General features: G+C 43.9%; 1 protein-coding gene across 2 annotated transcripts in view; it reads right to left on the bottom strand.

Annotated features, from left to right (window-relative positions):
• Positions 1-19,111, bottom strand: part of LOC115124197 (3',5'-cyclic-AMP phosphodiesterase 4D-like) — a 457,268-nt gene that overhangs the window by 333,614 nt on the left and 104,543 nt on the right. The window lies entirely within an intron of this gene.

Here is a 19,111-nt window from a genome sequence, read left to right as displayed (position 1 = left end):
AGAGCACGTTAACTCTGGAGCACGTTAACTCTGGAGCGAGCGCGTTAACTCTGGAGCACGTTAACTCTGGAGCGAGTGCGTTAAATCTGGAGCAAGCGCGTTAACTCTGGAGCAAGCGCGTTAACTCTGGAGCACGTTAACTCTGGAGCGAGCACGTTAACTCTGGAGCACGTTGACTCTGGAGCGAGCACGTTAACTCTGGAGCACGTTAACTCTGGAGAGAGCACGTTAACTCTGGAGCACGTTAACTCTGGAGCGAGCACGTTAACTCTGGAGCACGTTGACTCTGGAGCGAGCACGTTAACTCTGGAGCACGTTAACTCTGGAGAGAGCACGTTAACTCTGGAGCGAGAACGTTGACTCTGGAGCGAGAACGTTAACTCTGGAGCACGTTAACTCTGGAGCGAGTACGTTAACTCTGGAGCGAGCACGTTAACTCTGGAGCACGTTAACTCTGGAGCACGTTAACTCTGGAGAGAGCACTCTGGAGCACGTTAACTCTGGAGTGAGCACGTTAACTCTGGAGCGAGCACGTTAACTCTGGAGCGAGCACGTTAACTCTGGAGCGAGCACGTTACCTCTGGAGCATGTTAACTCTGGAGCGAGCACGTTGACTCTGGAGCGAGCACGTTGACTCTGGAGCGAGCAAGTTGACTCTTGAGCGAGCAAGTTAACTCTGGGGCGAGCACGTTAACTCTGGAGCGAGTACGTTAACTCTGGAGTGAGCACGTTAACTCTGGAGCGAGCACGTTAACTCTGGAGCGAGCACGTTAACTCTGGAGCACGTTAACTCTGGAGCGAGCACGTTAACTTTGGAGCGAGCATGTTAACTCTGGAGCGAGCACGTTAACTCTGGAGGGAGCACGTTAACTCTGGAGCGAGTACGTTAACTCTGGAGGGAGCACGTCAACTCTGGAGCGAGGACGTTAACTCTGGAGCGAGCACGTTAACTCTGGAGCGAGCACGTTAACTCTGGAGCACGTTAACTCTGGAGCGAGCACGTTAACTTTGGAGCGAGCATGTTAACTCTGGAGCGAGCACGTTAACTCTGGAGCACGTTAACTCTGGAGCGAGCACGTTAACTCTGGAGCACGTTAACTCTGGAGCGAGCACGTTAACTCTGGAGCGAGCACATTAACTCTGGAGCGAGCACGTTGATTCTGGAGAGAGAACGTTGACTCTGGAGCGAGAACGTTAACTCTGGAGCACATTAACTCTGGAGCGAGTACGTTAACTCTGGAGCACGTTAACTCTGGAGCGAGCACGTTAACTCTGGAGCACGTTAACTCTGGAGCGAGCACGTTAACTCTGGAGCGAGCACATTAACTCTGGAGCGAGCACGTTGATTCTGGAGAGAGAACGTTGACTCTGGAGCGAGTACGTTAACTCTGGAGCACGTTAACTCTGGAGCGAGCACGTCAACTCTGGAGCGAGGACGTTAACTCTGGAGCGAGCACGTTAACTCTGGAGCGAGCACGTTAACTCTGGAGCACGCTGACTCTGGAGAGAGCACGTTGACTCTGGAGCGAGCATGTTAACTCTGGGGCGAGCACCTTAACTCTGGAGCGAGTACGTTAACTCTGGAGCGAGCACGTTAACTCTGGAGCGAGCACGTTAACTCTGGAGCGAGCACGTTAACTCTGGAGCGAGCACGTTATCTCTGGAGCGAGCACGTTAACTCTGGAGCGAGCACGTTAACTCTGGAGCACGTTAACTCTAGAGCACGTTAACTCTGGAGCGAGCACGTTGACTCTGGAGCGAGCACGTTGACTCTGGAGCGAGCATGTTAACTCTGGGGCGAGCATGTTAACTCTGGAGCGAGCACGTTAACTCTGGAGCGAGTACGTTAACTCTGAAGCACGTTAACTCTGGAGCACGTTAACTCTGGAGCGAGCACGTTAACTCTGGAGCGAGCACGTTGACTCTGGAGCGAGCACGTTAACTCTGGAGCGAGCACGTCCCCACTGCAACCGTAACAATGAAAACAGAATCAGAAAATCCCAAATGAAAAAAATATGGTATTCACTGTAGTGTTTTTGCGGACTTTACTGTAGTATTCACTGTAGTGTTTTTGCGGACTTTACTGTAGTATTCACTGTAGTGTATTTGAGGACAGCACTACAGTGAATACAGTAGTATTTACTTCAGCATTTACTAGAGCCCGACCGATAGTAGTCTTTTTCAGGTGGGATTATATCACTTCTTCTATGCCAGGGGGACTGCAAGGTAATAAAATATTGATGCCAATTTCAGAGTACACAAGCTAAGAGAGAGGATAGAATTCCACAATTGAGTTTGATGTTTCACTAGACTGAAATCAGGTGTAGCCAACATAATAAGGATATCAAGGATTCCATTTGACTTAAGTGTCGTATTTCTGTTGATTGGCATACTGAGATACAAATAAGTGATGATGTTGATGCCATGACAAAGCTAGCTTGTAACTCTTTGAATAGTGTTGGTTTAGTGATAATTTGTCATGATATGACAGTAGAAACATGTAGACATACAGTATCAACAAATCTGCAGTAAACACCAAATCAGATCCAGTACAGTGGGCGTGTGATCAGACTTTCAGAACTGAAGGTTACAGGTTCTGCTGTATCCTTGAGTAATACTTGATTAGGTAAACACGCCACCATAGAGAGACATGAGCAAACACACGCACACACACACACACACACACAATAAAAGCCTTGTGTGCTACACTCTTAGAAAAAAAGGTGCTAAGTAAAACCATACAGGGTTTCGGTTTGTCCCAGAGGGGAATCCATTTTGGCGCTGGGTAGAACCCTTTACAGAGGGTTCTATCTAGTTCTTCAAAGAACCCCTGTATATGGTTCTACCAAGAACCCTCTATGAAGGGTTCTAACAATAACCATTTTATCATCTAAAAGGTTCTTCGTTGAACCATCTATGAAGGGTTTTTACAGAGAACGTGTTTATCTTTGGAGGCTTCTTCCTAGAACCCTCTATGAACGGTTCTACCAAGAACCATTTTATCATCTAAAGGTTCTTCCTAGAACTGTCTATGAAGGGTTTTTACAGAGAACCCCTTTATCTTTGGAGGCTTCTTCCTAGAACCCTCTATGAAAGGGTCCACCGGCCTTTATTAGCATTTAACCTTTTATTATGTATGACAATATATACTTTATATACTAACAGATTGGATTAGTTTAGAAAACTGTATTTTATTTATTTCCCTGTATCATAAAATTAATCAACCGATCAAAAACAAATATTACAGTAAAACAAACAATTCTGAAAACCTCCCTGCAATAGAGCATGCTGGGAAAGAGTATATGTGGTTCTATGTAGAACCCTTCTTGCCTTCCAAAAAATCAAAGAACCCTTTCTTCCAAAAGCGGTTATTATGTTGTTAAAGGTTCTAGGTACAACACCTTTGCCTTACAACAAACCCTTGTCTTCCAAAAAAGGTCCTTTAAATCAAAATGATTCTTGGTAGAACCCTAGCCCTCCGTAAAGAAACCTTTTGGAACTGTGTACTCAGCAACCTTGATGGCTAATAATCAACGAAAATACATTACAATCAATTCCTTGAAATGACAGAAGAGCAAAAGGGAGTTAAATATCTGCCGACTTCAACAGGCTTTTTTGCGTGGGTTAATTTAAAAAAGGGGAAGAGGAAGCATGCCTCGGCAGAGTAATGGCCTTATTTTCCCCGGTGGCAGAGGGAGGTGGTGCTGTTTTGGTAGGGATGATAAAGAGGGTTCTCTCGGTTTAATATAAGGCTAAATGAAAAGTCATTCTGAGCTTTTCAGTCTCTGCCTCAGCGAAGACACTCACCACCCACATAGCTGACAGGAGCTATAGCTTCCTGAGTGGTAATCCCACTTCACACACACACCTAGATTAGGGCCTCAGAAATTAGGATGTTAGTGTCTTTGGTGGTAGCCTGGATCAGAGAAATGTTCTGTGCTGTCTTGATATGAGACATCGTAGAAGCCGTGTGTCATGGTGTCGTTAATGGGGTCGTTCTGGCCTAGTTTATGTCAGAGTAAATGAGATGACTTGAAATTATGTGCCTCGGTGACTGCCTCACTGAAGATATCGGCAAACCTGACAAAAGCTGGGCATCTCAGGAGTGGGCGCATGATTAATCCCACTCCCCACGTACAGAGATTAGGAGATTAAGACTTGAACATTTAGGTTTTATCACAGGCCAGTTTTAATGGACTTCTTAGACTAATAGAGGCACTAGCGCCTTAAAAAACGCTGGCTGTGCATTGTCACAATAGCTCATTAAAATGCTGAGAAACAGCATTCTAAACCCATGGTTGGTTTGTAAGCCTGCAATACTTGGCTGGAATTAGTTTTCAAGATTTATTGATGTGAATATTTATGGAGGGTAAGTACTGAATGCCAACCGTGAATTGTAAAGGATAGGTTAAGAAGTTATCAGGCGATAGTCATAAATTCCGTAATAATAGGTACCACATTACAAAATACCATTGGCATAAAGTACTTAAGTTAAAATACTTTACGGTACTAAAGTAGTTTGTGACAACTTTTACTTTTACTTCACTACATTCCTAAAGGACATAATGTACTTTTTACTTCATACATTTTCCTTGACACCCAAAAGTACTCGTTACATTTACAATGCCTAGCAGGACAGGAAAATGGTTCAATTCAAGAGAACATCCCTGGTCATCCTACAGCTTCTGATCTGGTGGACTCATTAAACACACATGCTTCATTTGTAAATTATGTTGGAATGTGCCACTGGCTATCCGTAAATAAATAAATATATATATATATATATATATTTATATATATATATAACAAATCTAGCTGTCTGGTTTGTTTAATAAGGAATTAGAAATGATGTATACTTTTCCTTTTGATACTTAAGTATATTTAAAACTTAAATATTTAAAACTTTAAGACTTTTACTCAAGTAGTATTTTACATGGTGACTTTCACTTTTATTTTATTTGTTTTCTATTAAGGTATCTTTATTTTTACTCATGTATGACAATTGAGTACTATTTCCACAACTGAAAAATACATTATTTAACATTGCAATACACAAATTCACATGGACCAATTAATGTATCTGTTATTTTACCAGGTAAGTTGACTGAGAACACATTCTCATTTACAGCAACAAACTGGGGAATAGTTACAGGGGAGAGGAGGGGGGTGAATGAGCCAATTGTAAACTGGGGATTATTAGGTGACCATGATGGTTTGAGGGCCAGATTGGGAATTTAGCCAGGACACCAGGGATAACACCCCTACTCTTACAAGTGCTATGGGATCTTTTAATGACCTCAGAGAGTCATGACACACATTTAACATCCAATCTGAAAGATGGAATTGGGATCTTTTTTAGACCAGAGGAAAGAGTGCCTCCTACTGGCCCTCCAACACCACTTCCAGCAGAATCAGGTCTCCCATCCAGGGACTGACCAGGACCAACCCTGCTTAACATCAGAAGCAAACCAGCAGTGGTATGCAGGATGGTATACTGCTGGCTGGATGGAGAAATGGACAAGGAATATGGACAAATAATCTGAATGTTATCTAAGAAACTCATATTTTATTAAATATGTGCAATTACCAAAGGGAATACCATTAAACCTATAGTGGGAAGAGTTGAGGTAAGGGCTGCGAAGAACCACCCTTTCTCCAACTCTGAGATGGGTCCCTGAGGACAAGTGGTTTGAGGCATCCTCCTCCCGGGCACTGACAGAGCCAACAGAATCAAATCACCAATTAGTCAATCTAGGGCATCCACCACCCGCTAACACCGCTAGCTGAGAGAGGATACTTCCTATGTGATAGTGGAGAGCCGGAAGGGCATCTGTTTCTGTGAGACAGAGATTTCTCTGTTTCTCCCAACTTTTGTTAAAACTTTGAACAAGTCTAATTTACAAGAGTGTGTGTGGGCAGCCCGGAAGGTTTCCCTGGGTAACACAACAACCCAGCGGGAAAAACTGGTTGGAATGACATCATGAGGACGTCTTTTGTTTTGTGACATCGTGGTCAGGTTGTATACAAGTTGTAAAAATATGTTTTCTTAGCGATAAATACAACTATCTGGTGGTAATCTGTTATCTGAGATCTTGATGTCATCATACATCTTTGCCAGCAAGTAACAAGTACATTTGGTGTCATTTATTATAATCTGCTCGTATGACATCTAATGAACAAAAACAACTTTTTATAGCTAGAAAACTAGGAAGTCATGCTCAATTTTGACACTACTAACATTGTATATGTTATGCTATTATAAACGGCTGGATATGGATACGGCTGGATATGGATACGGCTGGATATGAAAGCCCCCTTGTAAATATAAACAAAAAACTAATTTATTCTTCCGAGTGTGATGTCATAATCACATTATGTTATTAAAGTGATTCTACTGCCCTCTCAACTGTCAGTCTAATTTCATTACATGGCGACAAGGGGAGCAACATTACAATGTGTCATTGTCATAATAAGAACGTGTGTGCTTGTGTCTCTTTATTGTGTTTATGTGTTTGGTTGTATGACGAGTTCAGGATTGAAGACTTTGGGTCTTAAAAGCTCTCTGCATACCAGATACTGTATGTTTGGAAGCATAACAACATGTTACATACAGTACTGTACATCAACATAACTTATAAAGCCCATCTGACGTTTAAGCAAAAGTACACAACTCATCTAATTTCTACACTCCTCTCCTCCCATCTTCTCCATCTACTGCAATGCTCAGCCCTCTCCAAATGAAAGCAGACAGCCTGTCCCTCTTAAATGTTTGATGAGCAGTGAGCCACATGGGCTGTGTGGCAGGCCACTCAATCTGCTTTGACAACTCTCTAAAATACTTCTCCCAAGGGACTGGGGTGGAATCACACCATGTCTTTGGATGGCAGGCGCCACGTCATTGGTCAACACTGTGCTATTCCACTGACTTCACGCTCCCAGCTGTTGCCAAAGTGAATGCCATAGAATGGCAATTAGAAAAGCTGCATAGTTTTTTCTTTTTCTTTAACAAGGTGCAGAGGTTACCTCAGGCTAAAAAACAACCGCAATGGCTACTGATGCCAAAGCTTTCAGTTTTTCAAATGAATGAAGATACATTTAGGCAGAGTTCAGGGTAGGAAAAACAAATCGGGGCAGTAGTCTTAAGGATACATTCCTCCTCAGGAAGGGCATGTATGCCACGAGAAATAAGATAACAAAGCCCCTGAAGACAACAATAGTAAATGGAAATAATTTACAGGTTTCATCTCTAAGAGTTTGGAATAGAAGGGCCCTTTGCCATCTTGACAAACATAACATGACAGAGAGTCTTGTGCATTGGTCCTTCAAATTAGTGGATTCGGCTATTTCAGCCACACCTGTTGCTGATAGGTGTATAAAATCGAGCACATAGCTGTGCAATCTCCATAGACAACCATTGGAGGTAGAATGGCCTTACTGAAGAGCTCAGTGACATTCAATGTGGCACCATCATAGGATGCCACCTTTCCAACAAGTCAGTTATTCAAATGTCTGCCCTGCTAGATCATCCCCGGTCAACTGTAAGTGCTGTTATTGTGAAGTGGAAATGTGTAGGAGCAACAACGGCTCAGCTGTGAAGTGGTAGGCCGCACAAGCTCACAGAACGGGACCGCCGAGCGTTTATCTTGTAAAAATCATCTATCCTTGGTTGCAACATTCACTACCGAGTTCCAAACTGCCTCTGGAAGCAACGTCAGCACAATAACTGTTTGTTGGGAGCTTCATGAAATGGGTTTCAATGGCCGAGCAGCCGCACACAATCCTAAAATCACCATGCGCAATGCCAAGTGTCGGCTGGAGTGGTGTAAAGCTTGTGGTCATTGGACTCTGGAGCAGTGGAAACGCGTTCTCTGGAGTGATGAATCACACTTCACCATCTGGCAGTCTGACAGACAAATCTGGGTTTGGCGGATTGCCAGGAGAATGCTACCTGCCTGAATGCATAGTGGCAACTGTAAAGTTTGGTGGAGGCGGAATAATGGTCTGGGGCTGTTTTTCATGGTTCGGGCTAGGCCCCTTAGTTCCAGTGAAGGGAAATCGTAATGCTTTCCTGTTTCAGCATGACAATGCTCCAGTGCACAAAGCAAGGTCCATACAGAAATGGCTTGTCGTGATCGGTGTGGAATAACTTGACTGGCCTGCACAGAGCCCTGACCTCAACCCCATCAAACACTTTGGGATGAATTGGAATGCCGACTACGAGCCAGGCCTAATCGCCCAGCATCAGTGTCCGACTTCACTAATGCTCTAGTGGCTGAATGGAAACCTGTCCCTGCAGCAATGTTCCAACATCTGGTGGAAAGCCTTCTCAGAAGAGTGGTGGCTGATATAGCAGCAAAGGGGGGACCAACTCAATATTAATGCCAATAATTTTTGAATGAGATGTTCGATGAGCAGGTATCCACATACTTTTGGTCATGTAGTGTATATATAAAAGATGACAACATGGCTACACAGAGATGAAAGTTAACCGGAGCATTTGCCTGAACAGAAGACGCTTTGTAGGAGCAGTATGGGGCTAAAAACTGCTGTGAATCAAGTCACTGTCTTCTCTTTTTGAGTCTAATTGAGCTCTCTCTTTGTGCTGGCTTGTCTTTTTCGATCCGGAGGTTAAACAATTACGCTGTTTTGCCTTGGTCTGTTGTCAAGACATGGCTGGCTTTTTTTGTTTTTGTCTGTAGAACACATCTGACATATTGTGCTACTAGGCCTGTTTCACTCTGGGAAAGGATGAGCTTTCTTCTCTGTCTGTTACGTTTAGTGTTTGAGGAGAGTGCACTGTGTTTAATGTGAGAACATCTCTTTTTTTGTCTCCACATTGTTAGAAACAGTGGCAGTTGTCATCAGACTACTAGTCATGAGCAGTTGGGGGCAAAGCAAGGGCTGTATCAAATCCATTAAGCAGGATCTGTTCTCCTCTCTAGAGTGAGCTGTTAGCACAGAAATAGATGCCATATAATGGACAAGGTTCTGTGCCATTCAAACTAAAGCACCGTCGCTACATTCAAATCAAATCAATCAAATTTTATTTGTCACATACACATGGTTAGCAGATGTTAATGCGAGTGTAGCGAAATGCTTGTGCTTCTAGTTCCGACAATGCAGTGATAACCAACAAGTAATCTAACTAACAATTCTAAAACTACTGTCTTATACACAGTGTAAGGGGATAAAGAATATGTACATAAGGATATATGAGTGAGTGATGGTACAGAGCAGCAAACAGTAGATGGTATCGAGTACAGTATATACATATGAGATGAGTATGTAGACAAAGTAAACAAAGTGGCATAGTTAAAGTGGCTAGTGATACATGTATTACATAAGGATGCAGTCGATGATGTAGAGTACAGTATATACGTATGCATATGAGATGAATAATGTAGGGTAAGTAACATTATATAAGGTAGCATTGTTTAAAGTGGCTAGTGATATATTTACATCATTTCCCATCAATTCCCATTATTAAAGTGGCTGGAGTTGGGTCAGTGTCAATGACAGTGTGTTGGCAGCAGCCACTCAATGGTGGCTGTTTAACAGTCTGATAGCCTTGAGATAGAAGCTGTTTTTCAGTCTCTCAGTCCCAGCTTTGATGCACCTGTACTGACCTCGCCTTCTGGATGATAGCGGGGTGAACAGGCAGTGGTTCGGGTGGTTGATGTCCTTGATGATCTTTATGGCCTTCCTGTAACATCGGGTGGTGTAGGTGTCCTGGAGGGCAGGTAGTTTGCCCCCGGTGATGCGTTGTGCAGACCTCACTACCCTCTGGAGAGCCTTACGGTTGAGGGCGGAGCAGTTGCCGTACCAGGCGGTGATACAGCCCGCCAGGATGCTCTCGATTGTGCATCTGTAGAAGTTTGTGAGTGCTTTTGGTGACAAGCCGAATTTCTTCAGCCTCCTGAGGTTGAAGAGGCGCTGCTGCGCCTTCTTCACGACGCTGTCAGTGTGAGTGGACCAATTCAGTTTGTCTGTGATGTGTATGCCGAGGAACTTAAAACTTGCTACCCTCTCCACTACTGTTCCATCGATGTGGATAGGGGGGTGTTCCCTCTGCTGTTTCCTGAAGTCCACAATCATCTCCTTAGTTTTGTTGACGTTGAGTGTGAGGTTATTTTCCTGACACCACACTCCGAGGGCCCTCACCTCCTCCCTGTAGGCTGTCTCGTCGTTGTTGGTAATCAAGCCTACCACTGTTGTGTCGTCCGCAAACTTGATGATTGAGTTGGAGGCGTGCGTGGCCACGCAGTCGTGGGTGAACAGGGAGTACAGGAGAGGGCTCAGAACGCACCCTTGTGGGGCCCCGTGTTGAGGATCAGCGGGGAGGAGATGTTGTTGCCTACCCTCACCACCTGGGGGCGGCCCATCAGGAAGTCCAGTACCCAGTTGCACAGGGCGGGGTCGAGACCCAGGGTCTCGAGCTTGATGACGAGCTTGGAGGGTACTATGGTGTTGAATGCCGAGCTGTAGTCGATGAATAGCATTCTCACATAGGTATTCCTCTTGTCCAGGTGGGTTAGGGCAGTGTGCAGTGTGGTTGAGATTGCATCGTCTGTGGACCTATTTGGGCGGTAAGCAAATTGGAGTGGGTCTAGGGTGTCAGGTAGGGTGGAGGTGATATGGTCCTTGACTAGTCTCTCAAAGCACTTCATGATGACGGAAGTGAGTGCTACGGGGCGGTAGTCGTTTAGCTCAGTTACCTTAGCTTTCTTGGGAACAGGAACAATGGTGGCCCTCTTGAAGCATGTGGGAACAGCAGACTGGTATAGGGATTGATTGAATATGTCCGTAAACACACCGGCCAGCTGGTCTGCGCATGCTCTGAGGGCGCGGCTGGGGATGCCGTCTGGGCCTGCAGCCTTGCGAGGGTTAACACGTTTAAATGTCTTACTCACCTCGGCTGCAGTGAAGGAGAGACCGCATGTTTTCGTTGCAGGCCGTGTCAGTGGCACTGTATTGTCCTCAAAGCGGGCAAAAGTTATTTAGTCTGCCTGGGAGCAAGACATCCTGGTCCGTGACTGGGCTGGGTTTCTTCTTGTAGTCCGTGATTGACTGTAGACCCTGCCACATGCCTCTTGTGTCTGAGCCATTGAATTGAGATTCCACTTTGTCTCTGTACTGACGCTTAGCTTGTTTAATAGCCTTGCGGAGGAATAGCTGCATTGTTTATATTCGGACATGTTACCAGACACCTTGCCCTGATTAAAAGCAGTGGTTCGCGCTTTCAGTTTCACGCGAATGCTGCCATCAATCCACGGTTTCTGGTTTGGGAATGTTTTTATCGTTGCTATGGGAACGACATCTTCGACGCACGTTCTAATGAACTCGCACACCGAATCAGCGTATTCGTCAATATTTTCATCTGACGCAATACGAAACATGTCCCAGTCCACGTGATGGAAGCAGTCTTGGAGTGTGGAGTCAGCTTGGTCTGACCAGCGTTGGACAGACCTCAGCGTGGGAGCCTCTTGTTTAAGTTTCTGCCTGTAGGCAGGGATCAACAAAATGGAGTCGTGGTCAGCTTTTCCGAAAGGGGGCGGGGCAGGGCCTTATATGCGTCGCGGAAGTTAGAGTAACAATGATCCAAGGTTTTACCACCCCTGGTTGCGCAATCGATATGCTGATAAAATTTAGGGAGTCTTGTTTTCAGATTAGCTTTGTTAAAATCCCCAGCTACAATGAATGCAGCCTCCGGATAAATGGTTTCCAGTTTGCAAAGAGTTAAATAAAGTTCGTTCAGAGCCATCGATGTGTCTGCTTGGGGGGGATATATACGGCTGTGATTATAATCGAAGAGAATTCTCTTGGAAGATAATGCGGTCTACATTTGATTGTGAGGAATTCTAAATCAGGTGAACAGAAAGATTTGAGTTCCTGTATGTTTCCTTCATCACACCATGTCTCGTTAGTCATGAGGCATACGCCCCCGCCGCTCTTCTTACCAGAAAGATGTTTGTTTCTGTCGGCGCGATGCGTGGAGAAACCCGTTGGCTGCACCGCATCGGATAGCGTCTTCCCAGTAAGCCATGTTTCCGTGAAGCAGAGAACATTGCAGTCTCTGATGTCCCTCTGGAATGCTACCCTTGCTCGGATTTCATCAACCTTGTTGTCAAGAGACTGGACATTGGCAAGAAGAATGCTGGGGAGTGGTGCGCGATGTGCCCTTGTCCGGAGTCTGACCAGAAGACCGCTACGTTTCCCTCTTTTTCGGAGTCGTTTTCTTGGGTCGCTGCATGCGATCCATTCCGTTGTCCTGTTTGTAAGGCAGAACACAGGATCCGCGTCGCGGAAAACATATTCTTGGTCGTACTGATGGTGAGTTGACGCTGATCTTATATTCAGTAGTTCTTCTCGACTGTATGTAATGAAACCTAAGATGACCTGGGGTACTAATGTAAGAAATAACACGTAAAAAAACAAAAAACTGCATAGTTTCCTAGGAACGCGAAGCGAGGCGGCCATCTCTGTCGGCGCCGGAAGTACAAAGCAAGTACATTGCTGTGTGCACAAAGTTCAGAGCCGTTGCAAAAGACCTGAACAACTGCAATTATCTTAAGATGGTTGTTCAGGTCTCTTTCAAATGGCCAAGAACAGTGGTATATGTTATATGCAATCTATCTCAATATGATAGGGATACCCGGAGCTAAACGCTAACACCTTGCTGTTGTCTATCTCAATATGATAGGGATACCCGGAGCTAAACGCTAACACCTTGCTGTTGTCTATCTCAATATGATAGGGATACCCGGAGCTAAACGCTAACACCTTGCTGCTGTCTATCTCAATATGATAGGGATACCCGGAGCTAAACGCTAACACCTTGCTGCTGTCTATCTCAATATGATAGGGATACCCGGAGCTAAACGCTAACACCTTGCTGCTGTCTATCTCAATATGATAGGGATACCCGGAGCTAAACGCTAACACCTTGCTGTTGTCGATCTCAATATGATAGGGATACCCGGAGCTAAACGCTAACACCTTGCTGTTGTCTATCTCAATATGATAGGGATACCCGGAGCTAAACGCTAACACCTTGCTGTTGTCTATCTCAATATGATAGGGATACCCGGAGCTAAACGCTAACACCTTGCTGCTGTCTATCTCAATATGATAGGGATACCCGGAGCTAAACGCTAACACCTTGCTGCTGTCTATCGCAATATGATAGGGATACCCGGAGCTAAACGCTAACACCTTGCTGTTGTCTATCTCAATATGATAGGGATACCCGGAGCTAAACGCTAACACCTTGCTGCTGTCTATCTCAATATGATAGGGATACCCGGAGCTAAACGCTAACACCTTGCTGCTGTCTATCTCAATATGATAGGGATACCCGGAGCTAAACGCTAACACCTTGCTGCTGTCTATCTCAATATGATAGGGATACCCGGAGCTAAATGCTAACACCTTGCTGCTGTATTTCCAGTAATATCTCTGGCAGATGGAAGGATGCAGATGATCTATACACAAGTGTGACATGAAGGGGGAACTCACTGCATTGGTCTCCAGCTCCTCTCCCTGTGACTGAGTGCCCTCGTCTCTCCTGTCTGAGAGAGCTGTCACTGACCCCCTCGACATAAAAAAACAGCACACAGCACCGAGTCATTACACACCCATATTAAGACAGATTTCATAGACAAAATGGTAGTGCCTAGGAGTCGGTCACGATACCATGGCACGCTCAATACTTTTCTTTAGGGCGCAATCTTAGGCAGAATCCCCTGGAGGCAAACCTAAGTGTAACGTTACGTCAGGATGATTGATATTTTCTTTAGACTGATCAATATGAATTGAATGCACACTAAAGCTCAAAGACAAGCCGCCAAATAATCGGTAGAGAAAGAACTGAATTGTGTTGAGACTGATTACTTTTTAAACAAATCCAATTAGGATTTTCTAAATAATCAAGTGTGGCCTCATTGTTAATACGATTGACCAATGACAGGAAAAAATCATATTAATTCGGCCTGTGGAAGCAGACTCAGTGCAGTGCTGGTGACTACAGCAAATACAATGATGTTTACCCCATTACTGTTCTTGAGGCAAATACCAATTTCAGTTAATGACAATGGGGACTATGGAGGCAGGCTAATGTTTGGGGACAAGGGGACGCCTGCCCCATAACAATCCAGATAAATGTTTTCCCTTCTGGTCGTTGCAGGCTAATCAACACAAATGACTCTAGTCTGTATTAAAATGTGGTGAAGGGGGCTACACTCCCCTTTTTCAGGTGGCTCTACCGCAGTACTTTACCCATCAGAGTCTAAATATTTACATTTTGTCTCACCTTTCATTCATTCATTTAGTTATAGCACAGCTGTCTTTTTTTAGTGGGAATGTTTGGTGCAGCAAAGGCAAATCTCACAGTATACTCAACAGCAGGTTGATGACGTGGACAGTTTTCAGTATAAAGACTGCTTAACCCTAGGATAGGATAAAGTAATCCTTCTCACCCCCTCCCCCCTTAAAAGATTTAGATGCACTATTGTAAAGTGGCTGTTCCACTGGATGTCTTAAGGTGAACGCACCAATTTGTAAGTCGCTCTGGATAAGAGCGTCTGCTAAATGACTTAAATGTAAATGTTTGACATAACAGAAAAAACTAAACACCATCCGTTAGTCGTTGATTATTGGTATAATTGGCCTACATTGAATCAAACGTCAGATTGATTCCATGTTTAATTCTAAAAGTCATCACAGTACAGATGGACAATGGGGTGGATGGTGCTTGAGTTGGCCCACTAATCAACTGAGTCTTATTGTGCACTGAATGTCAAATTAAAAGGTGCAATATGCAGAAATCGCTCCTCCATTGCCTGGATACTAAAATTCTAATAGTTTGCCTAATTTCAGTGTATGTGACAAAACAAGAACTGTAGAGAAACATTGTACCATCTAAACCATCTGTGAAATATATTTTCAATAAGCGAAGATATTGTATCCTGAACAAAACTATAAACGCAACATGTAAATTGTTGGTCCCATGATTCATGAGCTGAATTAAAAGATCCCAGAAATTTTCCAAACGCCCAAAAAAGATTATTTCTCTCAAAACTTGTACACAAATTTCTTCACATCCCTGTTAGTGAGCCTTTCTCCTTTACCAAGATAATCCATCCACCTGACAGGTGTAGCATATCAAGAAGCCGATTAAACAGCATGATCATTACACAGGTGCACCTTGTGCTGGAGACAATAAAAGGCCACTCTAAAATGTGCAGTTTTGTCACACAACACAATTTCACAGATGTCTCCAGTTTTGAGGGAGTGTGCCATTGGCATGCTGACTGCAGGAATGTCCACCAGAGCGGTTGCCAGAAAATGTCATGTTCATTTCTCTACCATAGACTGCCTCCAATGTTGTTTTAGGGAATTTGGCAGTATGTCCAACTGGCCTCACAGCCGCAGACCATGTGTAACCGACGTGTATGACAGCGAGTTCCAGAAACGTAATCGCGCATAGATCAGATCTACCGCTTCTTAGACTTGCTTTCAATGACAGCACTATAACTCACATTTCTATGTGAATTTGGACAGGTTGCCCAAAAAGTCACATATTACAGCTTTAAGGGATTCCTATAATGGTTGATTATGTGCAACCACATTCATCACAGAGAGGCTGAGGTAAGACACCAAATAGAGGAAACAAAAGAGTCCCTTCATTGTTTTTAGCGCTTCATCAATCTCACTAAAGACTTCACATGCTAATGACCTGCCAGTTGTGTATTGATTTCACAGGCCAGAGGTGTAACTGAGTTCAGAAAAAAAAACTCCTAATGCAATGCAAAAAGAAAACAAAGTTCCTCTAAGGTTGTTTTTAAGACTTTTCATACCTCACAAGTTCCAACAATACTTTGGTTAAATTCTTATGTGCACTTGAACTCAGCAATAGCCAGTTGTACATCAGAACCAAACCAAAAGAAACCGCAATAACCACCCGAGTGACAAGGGCCTTTCTCAGACATAGTTTATTATCAAACAGAAATGGAGGCTTAAATCGCACCTACTAGTATTTTGAGAAAAGCAGCAGAGGCCTTGAAGCTCCATTTCATAGGCACCATAATGCACATTATATCAAATACTAAGTGGTTCCATCACTTACTGCATAGCGTGCATTCCACAAATTGAAAGCATTTATTGAGGAGTTTTATTCTGTGTTTCCTTTGATTATTTGACTGGTGCTATCAACAGCACTGACTCCCCCTATACGTGAAACAGAATGGAGTAACCTATAAAGTTGACATGTACTGTATTCCGACAGGTTTGCATTTTGATTGGATGGCCCACAGAATCCCCAGAAAGTAGGTATAATTTCCCGCTGGGATATGTTCTGATTACTAACCTCCCTTATTGCCAACCTTGAAAAAAATCTAAAGAATTTCAGTGCACAATTTCCCCTGCAAAAGACTGAATAGCATGTACGGATTAGTCATATATTGAAACCCAGTAGCCTGCGGGCCAATGATCCATGGAACACATAAGCTCTTATTTGGCACAAATCCAAAAGATGCCAATGAACCTAAATTAATTTCCTAGAGGTTAAGAGAACCGAGTATTCAACATAAATGGATTTACTAGAGGTTAATAGAATTGAATATATCCAAAAGCGCAGTAATTTGAAAGACCTGAATTGATTCTTACTGTGCAGTTGCATGACTGGGCCGTCAGATTTGAGTTTATCAACACTGACATGACATTGAGGATGCACTTACTTTTCACTATTAGATAATGTGCAGTTTTTCATAACATTCTACTCAGACTCATGATTATATTGTAGAATATCAATTTCAGTTAAGCCCAGTTGGATACACTTCAATATTTACAAAGCTCCCATGTAACTGCACCACACTCCCCACGTCTTCCTTTAGCTACTTCCACAATCCCATTGTTTAAACATATCGCTTACTAATTTGGCTTTGGCTCCCAGGGGCGATTTGAATTCTGACTCTGCTGGTGGAAAAGCTGATAACATTAACATAAGATGATCAGCCCGGAGGTCGACCCACACTATGAATCAATCAGATCTAATTTGCTATCAATTCCATCCTCATTTCCCTGCAAAATAGAATTCATATTAACAAGGGAGGCAAAACTGAGCTCCACATAATCTCAACGAACTGCCTGAATTCCTGTACAAAAACGACCAGTTAATCCCACTGGGCACCAAAATGGTTAAATCAACGTTGTTTCAATGTAATTTGCCAACGTATTGTGAAGTGGAATCTACGTAGAAAATACATTGGATTTTTTTTAAATGAATCACTTTTGTTTTAATAGTAACATTTATGTCATCATGGTAACCAATTTTCAACATAAACAAACCTTGAATAAAATAAACTCAGCAAAAAAAGAAACGCCCTCTCACTGTCAACTGTGTTTATTTTCAGCAAACTTATCATGTGTAAATATTTGTATGAACGTAACAAGATTCAACAACTGAGACATAAACTGAACAAGTTCCACAGACATTTGACTAACAGAAATGGAATAATGTGTTCCTGAACAATGGGGGGGTCAAAATCAAAAGTAACAGTCAGTATCTGGTGTGGCCACCAGCTGTATTAAGTACTGCAGTGCATCTCCTCCTCTTGGACTACGCCAGATTTGCCAGTTCTTGCTGTGCGATGTTAACCCACTCTTCCACCAAGGCACCTGCAAGTTCCCGGACATTTCTGGGGGGAATGGCCCTAGCCCTCACCCTCCGATTTAACAGGTCCCAGACATGCTCAATGGGATTGAGATCCGGGCTTTGGCCATGGCAGAACACTGACATTCCTGTCTTGCAGGAAATCACGCATAGAACGAGCAGTATGTCTGGCGGCATTGTCATGCTGGAGGGTCATGTCAGGAGTAGCCTGCAGGAAGGGTACCACATGAGGGAGGAGGATGCCTTCCCTGTAAATGCTGTGACACACCGCCCCAGACCATGACAGACCCTCCACCTCCAAATCGATCCCGCTCTAGAGTACAGGCCTCGGTGTAACGCTCATTCCTTCGACGATAAACGTGAATCCGAACATCAGCCCTGGTGAGACAAAACCGCGACTCGTCAGTGAAGAGCACTTTTTGCCAGTCCTGTCTGGTCCAGCGACGGTGGGTTTGTGCCCATAGACGACGTTATTGCTGGTGATGTCTGGTGAGGACCTGCCTTACAACAGGCCTACAAGCCCTCAGTCCAGCCTCTCTCAGCCTATTACAGACAGTCTGAGCACTGATGGAGGGATTGTGCGTTCCTGGTGTGACTCGGGCAGTTGCTGTTGCCATCCTGTACCTTACCCGCAGGTGGGATGTTCAGATGTACCGATCCTGTGCAGGTGTTGTTGCACGTGGTCTGCCATTGCGAGGACGGTCAGTTGTCCGTCCTGTCTCCTTGTAGCGCTGTCTTAGGCGTCTCACAGTATGGACATATCAATTTATTGCCCTGGCCACATCTGCAGTCCTCATGCCTCCCGTACAGCATGCAGAAGGCACGTTCACGCAGATGAGCAGGGACCCTGGGCATCTTTCTTTTGGTATTTTCAGAGTCAGTAGAAAGGTCTCTTTAGTGTCCTACGTTTTCATAACTATGGCCTTAATTGCCTACCATCTGTAAGTTGTTAGTGTCTTAACACCGTTTCACAGGTGCATGTTCATTAATTGTTTATGGTTCATTGAACAAGCATGGGAAACAGTGTTTAAACCCTTTACAATTAAGTTCTGTGAAGTTATTTGGATTTTTCCAAATTATCTTTGAAATACATGATCCTGAAAAAGGGACGTTTGTTTTTTTGCTGAGTTTATGTGTAATTTGTACCTTTGAAACAACTTCAGATCTTAAACGTAATATCCAATATAAGAAAAATAGGCTGGGCAGCACCTCCTACTGGAGAGTTGATCTATCTACAGCTATCCAGGCTGTATCACATTCGGCTGTGATTGGGAGTCCCATAGGGCAGCACACAATTGGCCCAGCATCGTCCGGGTTTGGCCGTCATTGTAAATAAGAATTGGTTTTTAACCGATTGCCTAGTTAAATAAAGGTTCAATACATTTTTTTAATGAAAATGGAAATCCTTTATATCTCCCATCTAGGATTTTAAGTCCAGCTATG

Source organism: Oncorhynchus nerka, linkage group LG4 (assembly GCF_034236695.1).
Source record: "Oncorhynchus nerka isolate Pitt River linkage group LG4, Oner_Uvic_2.0, whole genome shotgun sequence".
Lineage (NCBI taxonomy): Eukaryota > Metazoa > Chordata > Actinopteri > Salmoniformes > Salmonidae > Oncorhynchus > Oncorhynchus nerka.
Note: the sequence above shows the minus strand (reverse complement) of the source record. Positions and strands in the feature narration are given on the sequence as shown.